The 21,991-nt window shown below is 49.0% G+C and overlaps 1 long non-coding RNA gene across 1 annotated transcript; it reads left to right on the top strand.

Annotated features, from left to right (window-relative positions):
- Positions 1-531: 531 nt before the first annotated feature.
- On the top strand, positions 532-21,988 carry LOC123365359. The gene is made up of 3 exons (XR_006577539.1): positions 532-610; positions 19,404-19,595; positions 21,602-21,988. It is a non-coding gene; the product is annotated as an uncharacterized LOC123365359 (long non-coding RNA).
- Positions 21,989-21,991: the final 3 nt, after the last annotated feature.

Raw genomic sequence — 21,991 nt, 5'->3', positions numbered from 1 at the left:
CTGCATAAAGCTACACGTGTGTTCTGACTAATCCAGCAACTTGCCAGGCCCTCGGAGGTTCTCCAGGAATAGCTTTCCCTGGGCTCAGGGGCCCGTGCTACCAGCTCTGTTGAGAAACTCCACTAGATCTGAGCCAATGCACCTGTTGCTGGAAGGGGCTGTTGTGGAGAGGCAATGCCACCTAGTGGCAGGAAATTCATTTCCCCTAGATCTTGCCGACTTGCATGGTACGGGGCCTGGAGCTCTGTTTTGCGAAGTCCATTCAGGGGGCGGGGGGAGAACATAGCGATAACCCACCACAGGCCACGCATGCTCTGGGCACTTCTTGATTTGTTACACTACAGCCACTTTATGCCACTCTAGCAGTGTAAGGAGGCCTTACGCTGAGGATACATCAGTCCTATACCAGTGCCCTGTGGGGAGAAGGTGATCAAGGGCTTGATGCCAACTCTGTTTTTAGCCTTTGGCATAAAGGGTGGGGCAGGGGTGTGGTCATATGGCATTACACTGTGGGTATTCTCTGTTTCCCAGGGCCTATACAAAGCAGAAGGGTAAGCTAAAGAAGCCCTGAGGCTGCTCTGATTTACGCCTGAAGAAAAGACATGAGAAGGTAATTTAAATCCACTTTTGCTCCTCCCCAACCTCCTTCCCTGCTCCAAGTGCAGTGATGAAGTTGGAATTCAGGGGGTGCCAAGTAGCTTCTGGGGTTCAGGGCACTCAGCCCTTCCAAAGGCAGCACAGCACCTCCAGGATAATGCCATCCTAAGGATGAAAATGCTGCTGTATTGCCAAGGTCTCCAGTTTAAATCACTTCTCACAACCCAAACATTGAGGGAGTGGTGAAATGCCACAGACTTCGAGCAATCTGGATTCCTTAATAAACTGGGCACACGCAATAATGTGTTTTAATACTGCTAAGTGTAAATGTATATATCTAGGAACAAAGAATGCAGGCCGTACTTACAGGGTGGGGTACTCTATCCTGGGAAGCAGTAATTCTGGAAAAGATTTGGGGGTGGTTATGGAGAACCAGCTGAACATGAGCTCCCAATGTGGCACTGTGGCCAAAAAGGCTAATACAATCTCTCGGTATAAATAAGAATCTCGAGTAGGAGCAGAGAGGTTATTCTACCTCTGTATTTGACACTGGTGCGCCTGCAGCTGGAATGCTGTGTCCAGAATTCAGGAAGGAGGCTGATGAATTGGAGAGGGTTCAGAGAAGACTGCTACAGAATGATACAGACTAGGGACCAAATGGCTAGGTAGCAGTTCTGCAGAAAAGGACCTAGAGGTTACAGTGGATGAGAAGCTGGATATGAGTCAACAGTGTGCCCTTGTTGCCAAGAAGGCTAATGGCATTTTGGGATGTATAAGTAGGGGCATTGCCAGCAGATCGAGGGACGTGATCATTCCCCTCTATTCGACATTGGTGAGGCCTCATCTGGAGTACTGTGTCCAGTTTTGGGCCCCACGCTACAAGAAGGATGTGGAAAACTTGGAAAGAGTCCAGCGGAGGGCAACAAAAATGATTAGGGGGCTGGAACACATGACTTATGAGGAGAGGATGAGGAAACTGGGATTGTTTAGTCTGCAGAAGAGAAGAATGAGGGGGGATTTGATAACTGCTTTCAGCTACCTGAAAGGGGGTTCCAAAGTGGATGGATCTAGACTGTTCTCAGTGGTAGCAGATGACAGAACAAGGAGTAATCTAGACTGTTCTCAGTGGTAGCAGATGACAGAACAAGGAGTAATGGTCTCAAGTTGCAGTGAGGGAGGTTTAGGTTGGATATTAGGAAAAACTTTTTCACTCAGAGTGGTGAAGCACTGGGAATGGGTTACCTAGGGAGGTGGTGGAATCTCCTTCCTTAGAGGTTTTTAAGGTCAGGCTTGACAAAGCCCTGGCTGGGATGATTTAGTTGGGGATTGGCCCTGCTTTGAGCAGGGGGTTGGACTAGATGACCTCCTGAGGTCCCTTCCAACCCTGAGATTCTATTATTCTATGAAGACCTATGAGAATGATTAAAGGATTAGAAAACCTGCCTTATAGTGATAGACTCAAGGAGCTCCATCTGTTTAGCTTAATAAGGAGCAGGATGAAGGGGTGACTTAATCAGTCTATAAGTACATACATGAGGAACAAATATTTAATAATGGGCTCTTCAGTCTAGCAGAGGGAGGTCTAACAGGATCCAATGGCCGGAGGTTGAAGCTAGACGAATTCAGACTGGAAATAAGGTATAAATTTTTAACAATGAGGGTAATTAACCATTGGAACAGTTTACTAAGTGTCATGGTGGATTCTCCATCTCTGGCCATCTTTTTCAATCAGGATTGGATGTTTTTCTCGAAGACCTGCTCTAGGGATTATTGTGGGAAGTTCTCTGGCCTGTGAGTACAGGAGGTCAGACTAGATGATCACAGTGCTCCCTTCTGGCCCTGGAATTTATGAATCCCTTTGGCCTATAGGTGGCTTTAAAAAAAAATCCGTTTTTAAAACAAATCTAGCGTGGGTGAAAGTTGCCACATTAGCAGCCCTGGAATGTGAATCTCTGGCTATCTGCAGTAGGTACGTAGCAATAGAAGAGTCCCTCGTGCTGTCCTGCTGACAAGATCTAACCTGACCCGCAGAGGCTGCTTCTGAATGTAGATGAGGCTACGTCTACACTTAAACCATGACAGCAGCATAGCTACAGCGTTGCATCTGCACCACTGTAGCCCCTCAGTGTAGACACTCACTACAGTGGCTGGTGGGGATCTCCAGTCACTGTAGTTAATCCGCCTCCATAAGAGGCAACAACTAGGCCGACAGAAAAATTCTTCTGTTGACCTACTGCTATATGTGCTGGGAGCAATGTGGATTTCTCAAACCCCTGAGCGATGCAGCTGGATCGACCTAACTTTTTAGTGTAGACCTGGCCTCTGTTTAAATACCCATTCACTCCTTCTCCTTTCTACTGAGACTGGCACCAGGAGTGCCAATTAGTGCCAGTGGCTTATGTGATGGGAAAAGTAAGAGTATACTGACACACCTGTTAAGACAACTAATAGTAATGACTGTCACTTGCTGATAACTTGAGCTGCAGTGACTCCAGTATGAATTTGCACATAAGAATGACCAGACTGGGTCAGACTAATGGTCCATCTAGCCCAGTATCCTGTCTTCCGACAGTGGCCAATGCCAGGGGCTTCAGAGGGAACGAACAGAACAGGCAACCCTCAGGAGATCCATCCCCTGTCATCTGCTTCCGGCAGTCAGAGGCTAGGGACACCCAGAGCACATCATAGGGCAATGCTGCACTCCAAATTAATCTCTCTTTTGAGGTATGAGTGAGCCCTTGCTAGATGGCTATCATGTATCTCAAGCTACATGGGAGGCCTTGCATGAGCCCTCTGTGCTCCGGTGGGTTTCACCTCCTGAGAATTCTAGTTCTGCAGCAATTTCAGAAAAGGCCAAGCAAGATAGGAGAAACCAAGCTTCTTTCAGAATACTGTTAACGGCTACATCAACACTAGGTGGCAGTACAAGTTCACATTTGACAACGTCTGCAGGAAGGGTTGCCTCTAACATGGGTTGATACCTTTGGAATTTGGACTTCTGAGTTCACTCATCTTTTCTGTGCCAGCCCTGCTGGACCACAGAAGTAGAACAGGACACAGGCTGAGTCACTTCCCTGGTCAATCATCTGCTTGACTTTAGTCCTCAGTTAATTCTGGGTCCAAAGAAAGTAGGATGATCCCTGATCCACCTTTTCTTCCTCTCCTCCCCCAAAGCTGGAACCAAGGGTGAGATTAATCAAACAAAGGAAACAGACAACACAGCACAATTCAATCAAGATCTAAAATAAGACCAGGCTTCAGGCCACTTCAAGCTAACCACCATAGGAGGGGCTGGTTTAGCGGGTTGGTTATTGACTCCTGTGTGTTTTGCCACTAGGCCACGGGTTCAAATCCAGTTTAGGAATGAGCTTTGCTAACTCTCATCTCACCTCTCTTTGAAATGGGTGGGTGGTCTCCCACATCGCAATTGGTGCTAATTAGACTCCTTGTTGGTAATTAGTTGTATGACAGTAGCATTCTAGCCACTGAACATATCCATAGTAAGAGTCTGTACCTCAAAGAACACATGATCTAAATAGACAAGACAAAGGGGGGTGAGCAGGGGAGGGGATGCAGAGGCAAAGTGAGTTGGTCAAGATGTTTCAGCAAGGGCTGAGCAGGGAACAGAATTTAGTTTTCCTGAGCCCCAACCCCGTGCTGGATTTACTGGGGTTTTTAATAGTCTGGTTCCATCATCCCAGGCATGCATATACTTGCTACAGCAGCAGCGAGGCCAAGGTATACACTTGAATCCAGCCTCCATTGTGGTGTCCGGATCTAGGGTCGAGCTCCTAGCCAGCTAGCACAAGGGCACTTGATGGATACATTTTTTTACATCTTTGGCCTTTACGTGGGATGCTGCAAACTAACAATGCGACCCACCTTGGCAGCTGTCAGGGAGCAGGCCAGCTAGGACCTGCTCCCTGATGAACTGCGCTGCTGGGCAGCCCGTGACCCCAGCTGCACCACCTTAGAACCGGCAGAATGGCCGCAGGCCCTGATGGGCTGCTGGTTGGGCAGCCTGGCTCATAAACTGGGCCCCCACAGCAGAGCAGCGGCTGCTCAACGTGTACCAAGCCCACATCTGCCCTTGCCCCTGTTCCAGTCCCTGCCCCTGCTTTGTTCCAGCTCTGCTCCCCTCCGCCTTCAGATTTCTGGCTTCGATCCCCGGCCCTTCCTCTGGTTCCTGATTCTGGTTTTACCCTCAGCTCTGGCATTTGTCTCTGTCCCTCCAGTACTGCCCCTCATCTTGTTTCCTGGACGCTGCCTGCCCTGGACCCAGCTCTAACTGGTAGGCCAAACTCTCGCTTCCACCACTAGGTCTGACTGCCCGGTTAGCCAGAGCCACGGATAATGCCTAGATGGATGCACATGGAACACCTTGGCTAGGGGTTGGGGAATTCTGACTTTCCAATCAGAGCTAACTGTGGCGTAAGCATCTGTCCAGTAGGCATTGGACTGAGTCACCAATTCGTATTTCAGGGACTCCTAGCACTCCTCACATGCTAATAACTTCTGATCGCCTCTGGGCTGGACTCAAACCGAACAGCTAGAGGTGAGAGACATCCCTGCCATCAGGAAGACTCCTAGCCCCTCCTCGCCTCCCCTGGAATTACTGAGATGTCTCTGCAGCGATGGAGACACATGTAAAGCGTCAACAAATGCACTGAAGAGACACAGGAGCAAATTCAGCACCCAGAGCCAAAGTAAAATGGAGTTGTACCCATTTTCACCAGGGCTGAACTTAGCCCATAATAGACCCTCCAGCTGGGCATGACAAGCAAAAAACCTTTGATCCTTCTCAATTTAACTCCTTCAATAGATTTGAAAGGAGGAAAACCAAACTCTTGCGTTCAGTCCACAGCCTATAGAATCCGTGACCACAACGTATCACTGAGGCCAATAGCTTAGTTGGATTGAGAAAGGGACTAGACATTTTTTATGAATGGAGTGGTGATGTCGCTAGAATATTAGATATTATTTTCTATGCAGTGCAAGAATATCTGGAGACAGAACAGTATTAACAATAATCAAGAAGTTAGGCAGGGATCTAATTCTTCTCTTGTTTTGGGGCCTTTAGGCAACTTCTAATCATTTGTGGTGGGGGGAAGAGCCGGAAAGAAACTTTCCTTGGGGACAAGTTATCCCATAACTGCCTCCTGCAGAGTTTCTTCCTCTGAAGTAGCTACTGCTAGCTACTGCACTTGGTGGATAATTGATCTAATCTAGTATGGCAATTCTTATGCAGACTGTAGTGCGGGCAATCATGTTTAACATGTGATATACATGGTTGCAAACTGCAGTGTAGATAAACCCTTGGATATCAATGTTTACTTGGGAAGTCAAAGCTTTGTTGTTCTGTTCACCTCTTTGTGTAAGTTGTGTGTGTAAACACGCACATATCTGAACCTGCTCCGGATCTAGGGCTGTATGCTTATCCAGAGTTCTCGTCCGTGTCGCCCACTGGAGCTCTGCTATACTTTATTACCTCCAGGAGCCTCAGCTGTGACAACCAAGTATTTGTGGTGGTAAGAGCGGGGTTAGCTAGAGAGACAATAGCTGTTCTTTGGGTCGGAGCCTGCAAGGCTTGATGTGACTGGGAGGTCATTGTTATGGGAGTGCCTAGAGTTCTCAGCTGAGATCAGGGCCCCCTTGTGCTAGGCACTGTATGGACACATAGTAAGAGACAGCGCCTGCCCCCAAAGAACTGAGAGTCTAGATAGACGAGTCAGAGGAAGTATCAATATCCCTGTTTTTCAGCCACTTCGAGACTGTGATCTTGAGGGCGAACCACTTAGCCAGTCTGGTAGCAGATCCAAGAACTGGACCCAGATCCCCTGACTTCCAACCTGGTCTCGTAATCACAAGACCGGTCCTTCCCAGAAACCAGCCTTCCAGTAGTTCACCACAGGCACTTGCAGGATCTAATACATTCCCATATACTACACTTATCTTGTGCAACAATTGGGTTCTCCCTGGCACTAAGGCTTTCAGGGCACCGCTGCAGCCAAAGCTGCTCTGGAGGACTCAGTGAGGCTGGCAAAAGTAAAAGAATGGCTTCCTGATACCATGAAGGAGTGGAGTCCAGTGGAAGATTCCAGTACTGGACACGGGGAGGGGATTGCTTGGTAAGGAAGCCAGAGGACCAGATGAAGCCGATTGTCTCTGTGACTCTGAGTGCATGCAGGTCACTCCGCAATGTTAATGACAAGGGTGGTGGTTTGGAGCTGAGCCATGATCCCCAGGCTCGTTTCACTGCTGATTTGTGCGAGCGCTGAGCTGCAAGTATGGATGGAGTGCAGTCCCTGCAGATCTCTTGGGGGCGGGGGACGGGGGGGAGTGCAGAAAGGGTGAGCCCACATGAACCTGGCTTCCTCCTCTCTCTTCCTGGGACCCTGTCGAATCACCTGGCTGGATCTCTGTGCTTTTGGAGGGGTGGGGGAGCAGCAGAGAAAGGGGAACTCCTCCCTGTGAAATCCAGTCAGGAGTTATTTATGCCTGAAGTCCCTCTAGCAGCTCATTGGGGAATGGCCCAATGGAGACACATGGAGAAGCAGGCCCTCAGTGAAGATGGTTTTACCTGGACCATGCTAGGACACCCTTTCCTCACCAATCAATGGGGTCAGGAGGCTGCACCTGCAGCCCCATCATGCCTCCCTGTCACGGAGTGTGGGGGAGTCAGGGCCCCGCACCCCCACTTCCTGCAATTTACTGTGACTCTCAGCCAACCAGTAAAACAGAAAGTTTATTAGATGACAGGAACACAGTCCCAAGCAGGGCTTGTAGGTACAGCCAGGACCCCTCAGCCAGGTCCCTCTGGGGGGCAGGGAGCTTAGACCCCAGACTTGGGGTTCCCTGCCTCTTCCCAGCCAGCCCAAAACTGAAACCAAAACCCCCTCCAGTAGGCTCCCTCCTCCTACTACTCTCCCCCTCCCCCTTCGTCCCGGGCAAAGGTGTCGACTCGCCCCACCCCCTTCCTGGCTCAGGTTACAGACTCAGGTACCGTCCCTCACCTAAAGTCACCCCCTACTCTCCCATCCCCCACGCAGACAGTTCCAGTAAAACTAGGCGACATTCCCAGGTCAATCCACCCCACTCCCTATTGCGTCACACCCCCCACCCCCCGACCTTCCCTCAGGTGAGGTAATGATTGCCTTCTGCCTCTCTCCCAGGTGGGCGTCTCTGTGGTAGAGGATCTACTTCTAAGGCCATCTTCATTTGGTTGGGTCTTTTAATGGCTTCTCCATGATGCTGTGAGTTGGGTCTTGTAGGACAACTGAGGATTCTGTGATCCCATCATGGGAGGCAGCAAGTCCAGAGGTCTCCACAATCAAGGCCAAACCATGTTACATGTTCGGGCATGTGTCCACTTGTCAGGGATGATCTAGATAATACATAGTCCTGCCATGAGTGCAGGGGACTAAACTAGATGACCTCTCGAGGTCCCTTCCAGTTCTATGATTCCATGACTGTATGGACAGTAAAAAGTCCTCCCCCTTGTTCTAACCATGACTAGTAGCTGTTCCATGGATGTATTTAATAAAGTCATGTGGGATTTTGTTTGTTTGTTTTTTAGCCAAAAATGGCTGAGAATTTAAAAATTGAACAGTAACAGACGGTAAAATTGACATGATCTGCATGCCCTCTTTATATTTATTTTGAAAGATGTTATACCTTATTTTTGTTACCTTTTTTTTTAGCTAATGTGAGATATGAAGGGAATGTGTTGTTGTTTTTTCTTGGCATATCACCGGTGATAATTGAACGTGGTGATATTCCAAGCAAAAAGAGCCCCAGCCACACTGCTGTTTCCATCCCATCACAGACTCAACAGACGTTCTAGGCTTCAGCCGGACAATCCTGGAATCGTATTATACAGACTAGGTATCCACTGGTGTCCAAACATGAGCACTGAACATGGCCACCATCTGGTAAGACTTTGGCACCATTGAATCTGGGCAAAATCCTAACCCGGACTCAGTTCTCAGCCTGGTAGAGGTAGTGCAGCATCAGTACTGAGGTGGATGCTGGCCTAGAGCGTTCCCTCGACACCCACAGCTGCTCATTTCTAGTGTGGTAGTGCCTAGAAGCCCAAGCTAAGATCAGGGCCCCATGGTGCTAGGCTCCTTAGATGCAAACAGTAAGATACAGTTCCCGCCATGGAGCTTCCTGCTTAAACAGACAAGACTAAGGGTGGGAGAGAGGAAGGATTCTCTCTGCTGTACTGGTGAGAACCAAAGAACAGAGAATAAGTGACTTGCCCAGGGTCTCACAATGAGTCTGTGGCAGAAATGAGAACTGAATCCAGATCTAAGTCCTAGTCCAGCCCCTTAACCCTTTGCCCTGTTTGTGTCCAGTCTTGCACACAGATCAGATTACACCACACAGACTGTAATCTCCCTGGGTCAAAGTAGTTGTCTTTGCTATGTGCTTATGCAATGCCTAACACGATGGAGTCTTGATCTTTGACTGGGATTTTGAACTGCTGCTCTAATACAAATGAATATTTGTCTGGGCTCAGACCCTAGCCTTCAATTCTCAAACACAGATACTAAGCTGCTGAGCCTGGGAAAAGAAATCGAACTCCTCACCCTCACCTAAATTGAGTGTCTCCATGATCAAGCACCACCTCGCTGGTCCATCTCAAGTTCCAACAGCCCACCATAAGCCAGCCCCAGATTCAAGTGCATCTCTCCACAAAGCCCAAAAGCAATCAGTTTTCCATGGCTTGGAGTCTTGCTCCAAATGTCCCACCCGACCCTGATTCTAAACCACTTTACTCAGTATTCAGAATGACCCATTGCTTTCCTGTGTGCTGTATATAAAACTTCCATGTAAATGTTTTTCATTTGACCCCTGCTAATTCTTGGACTCCGTGTGGCAATGAGTTCCACAGGTTAATTATTTATTGTATAGAAAAGCATTTCCTTTTATCTGTCTTAATCTTGTTGCCTTTTAATTTCATTGGGCGTCCCCTTGTCCTAGTACCATAAGGCAGGGCAAATTATAGCTCCTGACTTATTTTGAACCCATTCATTATGTTGTATACCTCTTAGTCATCTCTAAGCTATGAAGCCCTAATATTTTTAATCTCTTCCTTCCCCCACCCCGCTTTTTCTTGAGATGGTATGATCTCAATTGAACACAGTATTTAAGATTTACCATCGGGTCATATCGAGATAATTTTCAGCATTATTTTTTATTCCTTTCTAAACATAGTCTATGGTCTTGTTTGCTTTATGGTCCCCTGCTGCACATTCAGCTGGCCACGGATGCCCAGATTTTTTTATAGTGTGGTTAATCAATGTATACTAACTGCTAAGATTCTTCCAACATGCATCACCTTGTGCTTGCCTGCATTGAATTTCTTCTGCCTGTCGACTGGATAACTGCCGAGCGTAGCTCTCTCCTCCTGAAGCGCCTCAAGTCTTGGCTAGCCTGAATAAATTTGTCATCTCTGACTTTCACTGCTTTGTTGTTTGCCGTCTCCTCTAGGTTATTAATAAACGTTAAACACGTGTCCTTGGGGCTCCCCACTCCTTAACCCTCTTTTGTAATGAAAATTGACCCTTTTTCTCCCCAACGTAGAAGTTCCTGTAGGAGAACCTTCTCCATCCTCCATGTTCTTCTCACTTCTTCCCTGTTCCCTCCGCATTGCAGAATGGCCAGGTCCCTCAGCAGAGACTAGAATTCCCTTCCGTTTTACTCCCCACTCTCTTAGAAAATGAGCTGCTGTTGTATCTCCGTCATCTCTGCCCAGTTTTCCCTGTAGTCTCTGCTTCTGCACTGTCTGGCACCTCCTCAGCCTTCATGGGGCTCTAAAGAACCCATTGATTTCTGAACAGACCATCCAGTGCTCTTTACTCCACGGAGCTGCGGCCCTTGGGCCCTAGCAGTCTGGATACACTCTGGTGCCTTTGCTATAGCTACAGCAAGAGAAGAGCTCTGATCTCACCTACCCATCTCCAGGAATTTGCCAGCAAGCTTTGAAAACGCGTCCTTCCTCCTCGGCCTCAGGGTCGGTAAGTGGCATGAGGACAAAGCCCCCTCGGGGAAATGGCGTGTGGTCTCCTCCATCCACAAATGGAAACGTTCCAAAGACCTTCTCAGAGGGAGTAGATCCTAGTGTCACTTCGGCTCAGTTGTCCTGTAAATGATTAACTGCTGGAACTGAGTAAAGCTGTCTTCACTCTCTAGGCGCCTGACACAGACCCAGTGGAGATTATAGCTGTGAAATGTTGCTTGGCAGTAGCGGTGGGTGGACCCTGCTGGAAGGCTCAGATTAGGGTTGGTTCAGACAAGGTCTGTTATGTTTGGATGCTAATGCAAAGCCGGCCTGGAGCTTTTCACTTCCTTCTTTCTCTCCTCTCAAACCAGACGGCTTCTAATTCCTTCCCCCTCCCAATCTGCCTCCCACACATGTCCAAGAGACCTCCTGAGCCCCTCTCTTTTATCTGAATACAAGTAAGGCTCAGAGCTTCAACCCTCCCCAGATCCCTCTACCCCTGCAGTGCCCCTTGCCTACCTTTCACATTCTGTGGTGGGATGGAGAGTGGGCTGGTACCTTCTCTTCGGGGGACTCTCCAGCTGCTTAGTTGAAGTCTCTTGCTCTGGGGCTTCCTGGGGTCAGACATCCCAGAATGCAACCTCCTCTGAATGTGAGGAGGCTTCAAAGCTTGTAAGGTCTGAAGGCTCGGCAGAGAGTGCCAGAGCTGGATTTTGACCATTATAGTGGGCCAGTGACATGGGGCAAAATCAGACCAGACAAAGCTACCAAAACTTCATATCCCTGGGGAATTCCCCTGTCTTATGGACAATGCCACCCCACTGAGAAGAGCTGGAAATACTGCTATAATAGTTGGTCCCGGTGCCACAGATTGAGACGGACAAGCTGTATTTGCGTTGGCTGGGATATGTGATAACTTGTGTCTTGTGGGAACTGGGGACTTCTTTTGTCACTGCCCTGGGGTAGGACTGCAGCACGGGTTCCTCCATCCTCTTTCCCCTTACCCAGAACCAGTGTGTGTCTGAGGAGTGAGTTATGTTTCATTAGGGCACAATCTCACCCGTCTTCTTCCCCCTCGCAGAGCTGGCTCTATATAGGAGCTTAGGGGAATACGGTCAGGTCCCACCTTGACTCTCGAGTGGTGGATGGAGCCAGGAACATACTGGAATGGCTTGCATTGGCCCTAACACAAAGGGGACGTGTGCAAAATATAACACTGACCTAAAATGAAAACGTTCAGTGCCTTGGGCTGAGGTTCCACCCAATGCTCGTTTTCCCTCTGAACAAGTTTGCCTAACACTGCTGACTATACCTGCTTCTCCCTACCTGTACACTATCCCTGTGTGTTTCTGAAGGCCATATTGACATGCCTCTTGATGTTTGGTGTTTTTCTTAAAGCCCCAGCTTCTGGAGTCTTTGCTTTTTTATAAAAACACATTTCTAGACTTTATGGTTGCAGAGAACATTCCCAGCATATCTTAAAGGTTCAAAAATCAGAAGGCAAACAACCACCCCACACACCCAAATCTATGTGTTTTCTTAAAATTTCGGGAACTTTTGGGACCTGCCCTATGATGGGAGGGATAGCTCAGTGGTTTGAGCATTGGCCTGCTAAACCCAGGCTTGTAAATTCAATCTCTGAGGGGGCCATTTAGGGATCTAGGGCAAAAATCTGTCTGAGGATTGGTTCTGCTTTGAGCAGGGAGTTGGACTAGATGACCTCCTGAGGTCCCTTCCAACCCTGATCTTCTATGACCCTGCCATGTCTGGATGCTGTGGACTGGCAGCAATGTAAAGGGTTTATGTCCAGAATGCCTTCAGGCTTGGAGTGGCACTGCTTTGGAGTGCAGGTGAGACAATCTGCCTCCACGGGGCACAGTACATGGCAGAAGAGGCAGGGGGAGTTTGGAATGGGAGTTCAGCTAGGATTAGCCCATCAATGGAGCTTTCCTAGCAGATGAGCTGCAGGGCCTTATTTTAGCCGTTATCCAGGCGATAAGTTTTGCTAGGCACTGTTGCAGGTAACAGAGGAGTCTGAACTTGGACCTCCAGCAGACTGGGGTTTCAAATCAAAACCTCACCCAGGCCTTGTCTTTAGCCTGATCCCAGCTTTGGGGAGGAAGTTGCTGGAAGAGCTGATCCCCAGCCCAGCCTGTGGTGACTGGGTCTGAACCGGAACCCCAGTTCTCAACACCCCCCAAATCCTGATCTGGGCCTTGAACCAATGACTTAAATGCTCAGCTACTCACACTGTGACTAGGGGGCCCATGCTCATCCCAGCGAGTCCCCTGCTGATTCCCAAACACCTGTCATGTGCCGTGCTGAGGAGGCGGTAGGGTTAGGAATTCCTTTCTTCTTTTGGTGGGGGAAGATTACTCTCAATACTCTCAATACTCTCCCCAGCCATTGGACCTATTCATTCCTTGTGGGCTCTCTGAGGTGCCTAGAGACACGGTGAGCAGTGATTTGCAACCCCAACTCCAGAGCTGGGTACCCAGGAGATCGGCCAACTCGGTGCAGCTGTCAGGAACCTCACTGCCAGGGCTGCTATCCAGAGATTAAAGCTGCCCCCCCTCATTGAAAACCCCTGGAGAGGGCAGTACTATTACCACCACTGCCCTTCCCTGGGACTCATGTCCAGACCCTTCACCTATGCGGGTGAATCAATCCCTATGTCTTGCTGGAAGATTCTCTGCACCTTGAAGTATGTAAACCATGATTTGAGGGCTTCAGTGGCTCAGACACAGGTTTGATACAGGAGTGGGTGGGTGAGATTCTGTGGCCTGCGTTGTGAAGGAGATCAGATGATCATAATGGTCCCCTCTGACCTTAAGGTCTATGATGCTATGATTCTATAAGAATGATGCTACCCCTTCCCCCCCAGTATCGCCCACCTCTCTCCAATATAGAGCTCAGCAATTGCTGAATTTTATGCGGCTGCTGGGAAATGCGACCTCTTTGGGTCTAAGCTTGCGTTCCTTTCACAGGCACCCTCGCAAAGCCAGTGGGACCCAGCCCTGCCATTTCTACTCAGTCCTTGTGCGGACCACATCCCCTACCATAGTCCATGGGAGTTCTGCCTGCCTGAGGGCTACTGGATCTAGCACAATATGGCTTCCAACCTACGAGTAGCTCCACACGGAGCTGTAATGGGGCAGAGTTCTTCTAACCGACTGATTTTCTCGCCTTCCCCCCACAAAAAAATAAAATTATACAGGGCCGCTCTCCTTCATCCTAGAGCATCAGGCTGAACACAATGGGAGCCAATGGATTTTGCTATGGATTTACGCCGCTGAAACAGAAAGTAGAAACTTGCCTATTTCTCCATTCTTTTTAAAAAAAAAAAAAATAGCTTTAAACGATCTTCCTGTCGCTTCTAAGTTCCCAGGACTCTAAAAACCAGTCTTTTTAAACCAGCGCAACGAACAGGTTGATACTCTGGAATGGATTTGCTTCTCTCCTGTAAATTTGAAGATATTACTCACCCAAAGTGATGCAGCCACAGGTGTTTCTGTTCCATTACATCATTCTGCTCCACATCCTGACTTTTATGGGAGATCCATCCTGACGCATCTGCACAGCGCCTTGCGCAGGGGGGTCCTGACCTTTGGGTGAGGCCTCTAACCACTAATGTGCAAATAAATAAGAGGCGGCAGTGGTCAGTGAGTTGCATGTGCCAGTGTGTGCAAACAATGCCCGACGCCTTGTAGCATCACGTTCACCAGTGCCAAGGGGTCGTAAAAACACGACTGTTCAGATCTAGCAGCATTTTACATTCATTTTGCCTGGGAGTAACTGAGGGCCCGAGGTGCAGTGCAGCAAAGAATCTGCAGGAGGCGCTTGCTCGCACCAAGTCAGCTTGCCGGAACAAAAGGCCAGGCAGGTGGCCACCCCACAACTACATTAAGACATCATAACTTTGACTAATTTGCAAACAGTCTGAAAGGACATCCTCCCTCCCCCCAAAAGGGAGAGCTGTCTCTTTAAACCCTGAGGATATGACCTCTTGTCCTCTCTGTTTGTAAAAAAAAAAAGAGAGAGAGAGAAAGCGAGAGAAAGTCAGACTGCTGCCTTGTTAAACTCTCCCCACTTTTGTGATGAAAATGGGGGGGAACCATTGTTATTCCTCCAGCTTCTGTTTTCTCTTTTTGTCATTCATGCTCTGGGTCCTTTCTGTTTATTTATTGACTCAGATCCCTTGTCAACACAACCTGCTTCTAGGGTTTTTTAACACCTTTTTTACTCTCTTCCAAATCTGCATTCTCCCCCCCCCCCACTCACCCTCCCACAAGATACAAAACAGATGAGAAGCTTTGTTCTCCATTTCCCTTCCTCTTGGACAGGCCCATCCTCAGACTTTATTCACCATATGCCAGGGATGAGTGATTTTTGATGAGTGTGATAAATAACACTTGATTATTTTTTATTATTATTATTATTTTTAGCATCATCCACATGGCAAAGCTCAGGCAAATAGCTCTGAGGCCTGATTCTCCTCTCCTCTCTACAAGTTGGTGGAGTCTTGGGCTCATTTTAGCTGGGCTTGTCAATTTTATGACAACTTGGCAAGGCTGCTATGAAATATAAATGGTCTTAAAGAAATCCAGGGCCAGGCGTTCATCTCATGTATAACTTTGCTTACTGTCTTTTTGTCCCAAGTTTGTTCAGCACCTGCTCCGTGACTATTAACCAATGTGGTAACACTAGCTGGCAATCTGGCCCCCAGCCTTTAAATTCTATCCATCTTTCCTGTTTGGTCTTATCAATTCCTCTCAGTGGGATGTGCTCTATAGATACACAGAAGAGACTCCAGTCTCTGGCTTTCAAGCTAAAGCCTTTTAGCAGCATGAAAATTCCTGCTTTAAAAATATATCAGACTGCAAAGGCAGGATTGGGCCTCAAATTTTAATCTCTTGATAAAATGTCACTTTGGCACCAAGGAAATAATATGTTGGTTGAATTCATAAAAAGGACAAAATTCTGAACCAAAGGGGGTTTTATTTTTTTTTAATCCATTTTTGCCAGTTTAAGACCAAACGGGGCAAGCTTTTCTTTTTGAAAAGTTTGTGGCATATAATAGGAATGGTTTGGAACAGGGGTTCTCAAATTGGGGGTTGGGACCCCGCAGGGGGTCACCATGTTATTACATGGGGGGGGGTCGCGAGCTGTCAGCCTCCACCCCAAACCCTGCTTTGCCTCCAGCATTTATAACGGTGTTAAATATATATAGAAAAGTGGTTTTAATGTATAAGGAGGGGTCACACTCAGAGGCTTCCTGTGTGAAAGGGGTCACCAGGACAAAAGTCTGAGAAGCCCTGGTTTAGAACCTCTAGAGTTTCTTGCTTTTCTTGATTTCATAAGGAAGTCTCCATTTCATAGAAAACACCCTGGTCTTGTCTTAGTTTTTTCCCAAAGTGTCACCCAAAATTATGCTTACTAAAAATACAAGGGCAAAAAAGAATAAATTAAGAGCCAGATCTTGTATTTAGGGTTGCCAGTTTTGGTTGGATATATTCCTGGAGATTTCATCACAGGACAAAAGATTAATCTTTAATTAAAGGTTATAATTCCTGGAGACTCCAGGCCAATCCTGGAGGGTTGGCAGCCCTGCCTGTAGTCCTTAGGCTGGATTTAGGGTGGAATACTCACTGACTTCAGTAAAATCTTGCCTAATGCCCCAATCCTGCAACTACATATATAATGGGCATCAGTGCTATTGATTTCATGTTCAATACTCCCTGTAATAAGCACTAAGAGTTCCCAGGATCGGGGCCTAAGAGAGGAAACCCTTGGCCCAAAAAATGTTTGCATGGGAGAGGATAGGTGGGTGACTGTTGCTCTGCTTAAACAGATTTCATATAGGTTCAACTCTTTAGGGTACATCCAGACTGTGATAAAAGATGGCCGCAGCTGGCCTGGGTCAGCTGACTCACAGAGCTCGGGCTGCAGGGCTGTAAGACTGCAGTGTAGACACTCGGGTTCTGCAGGCCCCTGCCAGCTGACCTGGGCTTTGAGACTGTGTGCCGAGGTTTTTTTTATCTCAGTATGGACATATCCTTAGAGACTGAGACTGCATACTCGTGCACATAAGTGCTTCTACCCACGTGAAAGGTCCCACTGAACTCAATTGGCCTAGTCACAGGAGCAGTTACTCGTGTATGTAAGTGCAGGATCAGGCCCTCGACGATGACCTTTGAGCTTGGTCTTGCATTCTTTCCTTGGGCAAAACTTCCTGTGGCGTCAATTTGCCTGAGTCAGGCCTGAAGAATCTATATACGTTGAAATACACAACATGTTGGTATTTGCATTCCCAGGTGTCGGACTCCTAAGCATGAGTTTTGCTGGACTGGAGCCAGAGTGCTCAGGATTGAGCCCCTGTTGGTCAGATCCTTCAGCTTTTATGCAGGTTCAGCTCCCCTGGCAATCTAGAATTTTGAATCTGCAAAGAAGTGACTTCTCCAGGGCAGGCCCTTTAACTGCATTTCAGTAGATCAGTGCTGGGGAATAAGGGGTGCAATCCTGCAAAGCTTTGTAAACTCGCTTAGCAAGCAAACATCCTCAGGCCCCCCTGTGACGCAGCCATGAATGTGAAGGCTCTTCCCCATCTCTGGGTAACACAGATTCTTCTCAGTCCTTATCGGCTGCGTGACCATGAAAAGGAGGGAACCACACATGGGACGACCTGGACCCCGTTATGTATCAGTTCACTTTCTTTGCCATTTGTTTCCTTCCCACTTTGTTTTCTCGCTTGAACCACTAGGGGAGCCAGAGTTACACCAGGTACAGTCCTGTCCCTCCTATACACAAGAGCGAGCAAACTGCTGATTCCAGTTGGCAAAGAGGGGACATGCCCAGGGTCACACCACAGTGCAGTGGCAGAGCCAGGAATAATCCCCCCCCCCCCCCGCTCCAGACTCACAATCGGGGTGCTAGCCACTAGCATACACTGCCTTTCTCCACTGCCTTTTTGCTTCATTCATTCGGGCCACAGCACCTCCTTTGCATGCCAAGCATAAGGGCCAGGCAAGTGGGGCTGGTAAGCATGTCAGAGAGAAGTTTATAATCCTTCTTCCACTCCCCCACCCCTGCAAGATAACAGTGGCCCTTCCAGGCAAGAGCTCCAGAACTGGAGAGAGAGGGATAGTTCAGTAGTTTGAGCATTGGCTTGCTAAAGCTAGGGCTATGAGGTCAATTCCTGAGGGAACCACTTAGGAATTTGGGGCAAAAATCTGTCTGGAGATTGGTCCTGCTTTAGGCAGGTGGTTGGACTAGATGACCTCCTGAGGTCCCTTCCACCCTTGGCATTTTATGATTCTATGGAGCTCCACACAAACTGTCCCCTCAGCCTTATGAGTGAGATGATCTACAGGGAAATGCAGAGGGTCTGACACTTTGCAGAGGTCGGAGCATGTGTCTCAAAATGATGGCTTTCTGGACCCATAGTTCCATGCAGTGAAAAGGCCGTGCCACTACCAGCCCCTTGTGGTACCAAACTCTTCCCCCTTGGGGGGACATCACCTCAGGAGCTCTGGGCAGGTCACCATACTGAACTTCCCCTCAGCAGTGCTTGCCCCTAGAAGGGGCCTTTCAGTTGTTTTTATGTAAATACGGTGGAGGGAGACCAGCAACGTTGACATTTTCCCACATCCCATCTGGCAGTGACATCGAATAATCTTACACAATTCAAGCCATTTACCTAAGAACTCCCTGGCCAGATGCTCAGCTGGTGTCAATACATGCAGCTCGATAGAAGTCAACAGGGCTATGCCCTGAGGATCTAGCCCTGAGTGTGCACTGGGGCTATTAAGTTCTACCAGCAGCATCTTACATTTGATAGCAGATACTCGAAGAGCCTGGCTCATTATAATACATGTGTGTTAAAAAACCCTTTCCAGCACCAATGCCAACTTGCATAGCCTCTACTTCCTCACTGCAGGACAGACTTATACAGGAAATCCAGCCGGTCATAGCGAGCTGGTGGAGGAGGCACTGGCATGGGCAGCAAGAGATGTGGCGTCAATTAGCAGGTCTACCATTGGTTTGCACTGAGGTCCAGTCACTTAACCGTTCCCTGCCTTCGTTTTCCCATCTGTACAATGGGGAGAATACTACTCACTGACCTATTAATTATGTTACTGTAGCACCCAGGCCCCAGCCAAGGCTGGGATCTAAGCACTGTACAAATGCAAAATAGGAGTCAGCCCTTGCCCCGAAGAGCTCCCCAGACTAAACATGGGAGGGCAAACAAAGGGGAAGGGACTTGCCTGGCATCACACAGCCACTCAGTGGCTGACTCAGGAATGGAACCCAGGTCTCTTGGAGCCAGCGCCAGTGTGGATCCTCGCTGCTGTTGTGAGGATTAAGTGAATGCTCACGATGTGCTCTGAGCTCTTGGCTGGAGGATGCTGCTGAAAGGCAAAGTTTCCTTGATTTACTGCAAGTCCTCTCCAGGGACGAGCTGGGTTTGGGGGGCAAAGGAGAGTAAGAGAAGTGATGCTGCCGGGTGTTTCTCACCCAGGTGGCAGCCACCTTCGTTGGCCGGTCAGTGGGTCGGTCTGCCTGTCAGGCTAGCTTCTTGGCAGCCCCGAATCGCTCTTCTCTGCCCCCTGTGCCCGTGGTTCTTTAGTTCCTTGCAGCGAAAGTGGAGCCTTTTCAACTACAGGACAGCTCAGTTTATCTGGGCTCTGACAGAATCTCCCTGTGTCACCCAGAGTGGGGACCATCTTCTAAGTTCTGTTCTCCCCTTACCCATAGGAGGGGTGCCCACAGATTTCAATAGAGCATTTTCTTGAATGAACAGGATTGGACCTAGTTACACTGACTATCTGATCCCTTGGCTATGGAGGCTGGGTCATGACCTCCATTTCCACCATCACCTCCTCCTCCTGCCTCCTGCCAGTCAAGCAATGAAGGCGCCAGTGACCATGGTACCTTTCATCAGAAGATTTCAGACACTAAGGAACTCATTCTTGCACCATGCCCTGGAAGACAGGTAAATATTTATGTTCTCATTTTACAGAGAGGGGAAACTGAGGCAGTGAGCCGTTCAGGGCTTACTCCTGCTCCCACTGAAATCTGTAGCAAAACCGGCAGTGCCTACATGGGTGCAAGATCTGGCCCATATATGACTTCCTCAAGGTGGCAAAAGGAAGGCTGTTGGGCCAGACCCTCAGCTGGTGCAAATCGGTGTCGCTCCATTGACTTTGATGCCTGATTTACACCAGCTGGAGGTCTGGTTCCTGTCTCCTGTATTTTAACCACAGCCAACATTCTCCCCCATCCGCACCCTGCGCTATTTACAAAACAATAATACTAATGCCTTCCAGCAAGGAGTCTAAGGCTACCCTGAATTACAGCAACTAGCGGCCTGATCCTACCTACATTTACTCCTTTTGGTAGTCCCATTGCAGGGAGTAATTCCCTGAAAATCAATGGGGCTAAGCACAACCTGAGTAAAGATTAGCAGGTGACTCTTTGCAGGATCGGGCCCTAGGAGAGGACCAAAGATGGGCAGAAAACACAGCAATTTACCATGATACAAATGATCCTAAGTCAGTGAAGCCAATGGAGACTATGCCATTGACTCCAATCAACCACAGAATCAGGTCCTAGAAAGATTGCTGGATCAGCTAGGCTAGTGTTAATTGGCTATAACCAATCCACTGCAGCATAATTAATGATCCTAACCACTATTGCCAAGGATAGGGATGGATATTATTTTCCATTAGCTGATTTAGGCATAGCGAATTATCATCAAAGCATCTTGGAAAATCATAGCCATTCTGGTGGGCTTAGGATGAGGCATCCTGCAGGAATGAAAATCACTCGAGCTGGGACAAAGCCATAGCCTCTCTGCAGGTTGTGGTGGGGCTGTTAACACCTGGCCAAGCATTTGTCTGTAATACTGCCAGGAAAGCTTTGTTTCTTGGATCAAGCCCTTACAAAGAGTGGCCAAATTCAGAACATCAGGGTTGGAAGGGACCTCAGGAGGTATCTACTCCAACCACTGCTTAAAGCTGTACCAATCCCCAGGCAGATCAGATTTTTGCCCCAGATCCCTAAACGGCAGGGGCGGCTCTAGGAATCCCGCCGCCCCAAGCAGGGCAGCGCGCCGCACGTTGCCAGTCCTGTGGCTCTGGGAGACGTTTCGCTGGTCCCACAGCTCCAGTGGAGCATCCGCTGGCACACCTGCAGGAGGTCCACCCGAGCCGCAGGACCAGCGAACCCTCCGCAGTCATGACTGCAGGAGGTCCGCCGGAGCCACCTACCCGCAAAATGCCACCCCAAGCACACCCTTGGGTCTGGAGCCCGCCCTGCTAAACGGCCCCCTCCAGGATTGAACTCGCAACCCTGGGTTTAGCAGACCAATGCTCAAACCACTGAGCTACCTGTTCCTCCTTAGGAGCTTGCTCTGATAGGATTATTTGAGGGTCCAGACAACACTACCCCACCCAGGGTGCAATGAAAAAGACCTGGGGTAGGAATTAAAAGCAGGGCTGTAAAATAAGCCACAGCTGCCTGGTAGAGGAACAAGATCCACTTCTTGGCTATCGTATGTATTTACGGGGCCCATGACAAAGCTGGAGCTGTCTCCATCCTCCCTAAAAAGCGGCTGAAGTTGTATCTTCAGGTCGATTCTGGTGGGTCCCTGGTGATATTTCCCAGGCGGTGTGGCCTCCCTTTAAAGCCCTCCAAGGGACTGGGCCTCGGGGGCGATTTGCTAAGCCCCCCGCCATCCCCTTGCAGGCTGTCACTTGGCGAGATCTCCCGGCGCTGGGGGCACAAGGGGAAGGCGTGTGAGCCTCCGAGGCCGCCCTGTGAGCAACCCCCCTGGCAAAGCCCGAGAAATCCCCTCCTCTGAACGCCCCGGCGCTCGGTTCTTTCCCGCACGGCTGTAATTGGATGGGATTTTCGCTAAGACGCAGGGAAAGTCCTTAAGACTGGGGGGGTTTCCACCCCCTCCCCTCCAATTCTCTCTCTCGCCTTCTTTCTTTCTAGTTCCACCTTGGGCAATGCGCTGCCTTTCCTCCCCCAGCCTCTTTGGCTCCGGAGCCCTCCGAGGAGGCGCGATTGGAGAGGGGGGAATTAATGCAACACAACACAGCACAGTACAACCGAGGCATCAGGCCGACAGCGCATCCGTTCCTGCTCCTGGAAGGAAACCGCATCGAATCCAGTTGGGCTGCAGGAACGTGATGGGTTCTAGCAACAGTGGCCAGGTCGCCTCGGTTTCCGGTCACCTCTTCTCATTCCTTGGCAGGGTGGGAACAAAGATCCTTCCCCCCGCCCCACAACAAAATAATAAGGGGAGTATGAAAGGCCCGAGCCTTGCAGAGTTCCAGGGGCCGGGATCAGGCTCATTACAAACTCCCCAGAATGTGGTATCTG

This window comes from Mauremys mutica, chromosome 2, assembly GCF_020497125.1.
Source record: "Mauremys mutica isolate MM-2020 ecotype Southern chromosome 2, ASM2049712v1, whole genome shotgun sequence".
NCBI lineage: Eukaryota > Metazoa > Chordata > Testudines > Geoemydidae > Mauremys > Mauremys mutica.
The sequence above is the reverse complement of the archived record's forward strand: the minus strand, read 5'-3'. Positions and strand labels throughout refer to the sequence as shown.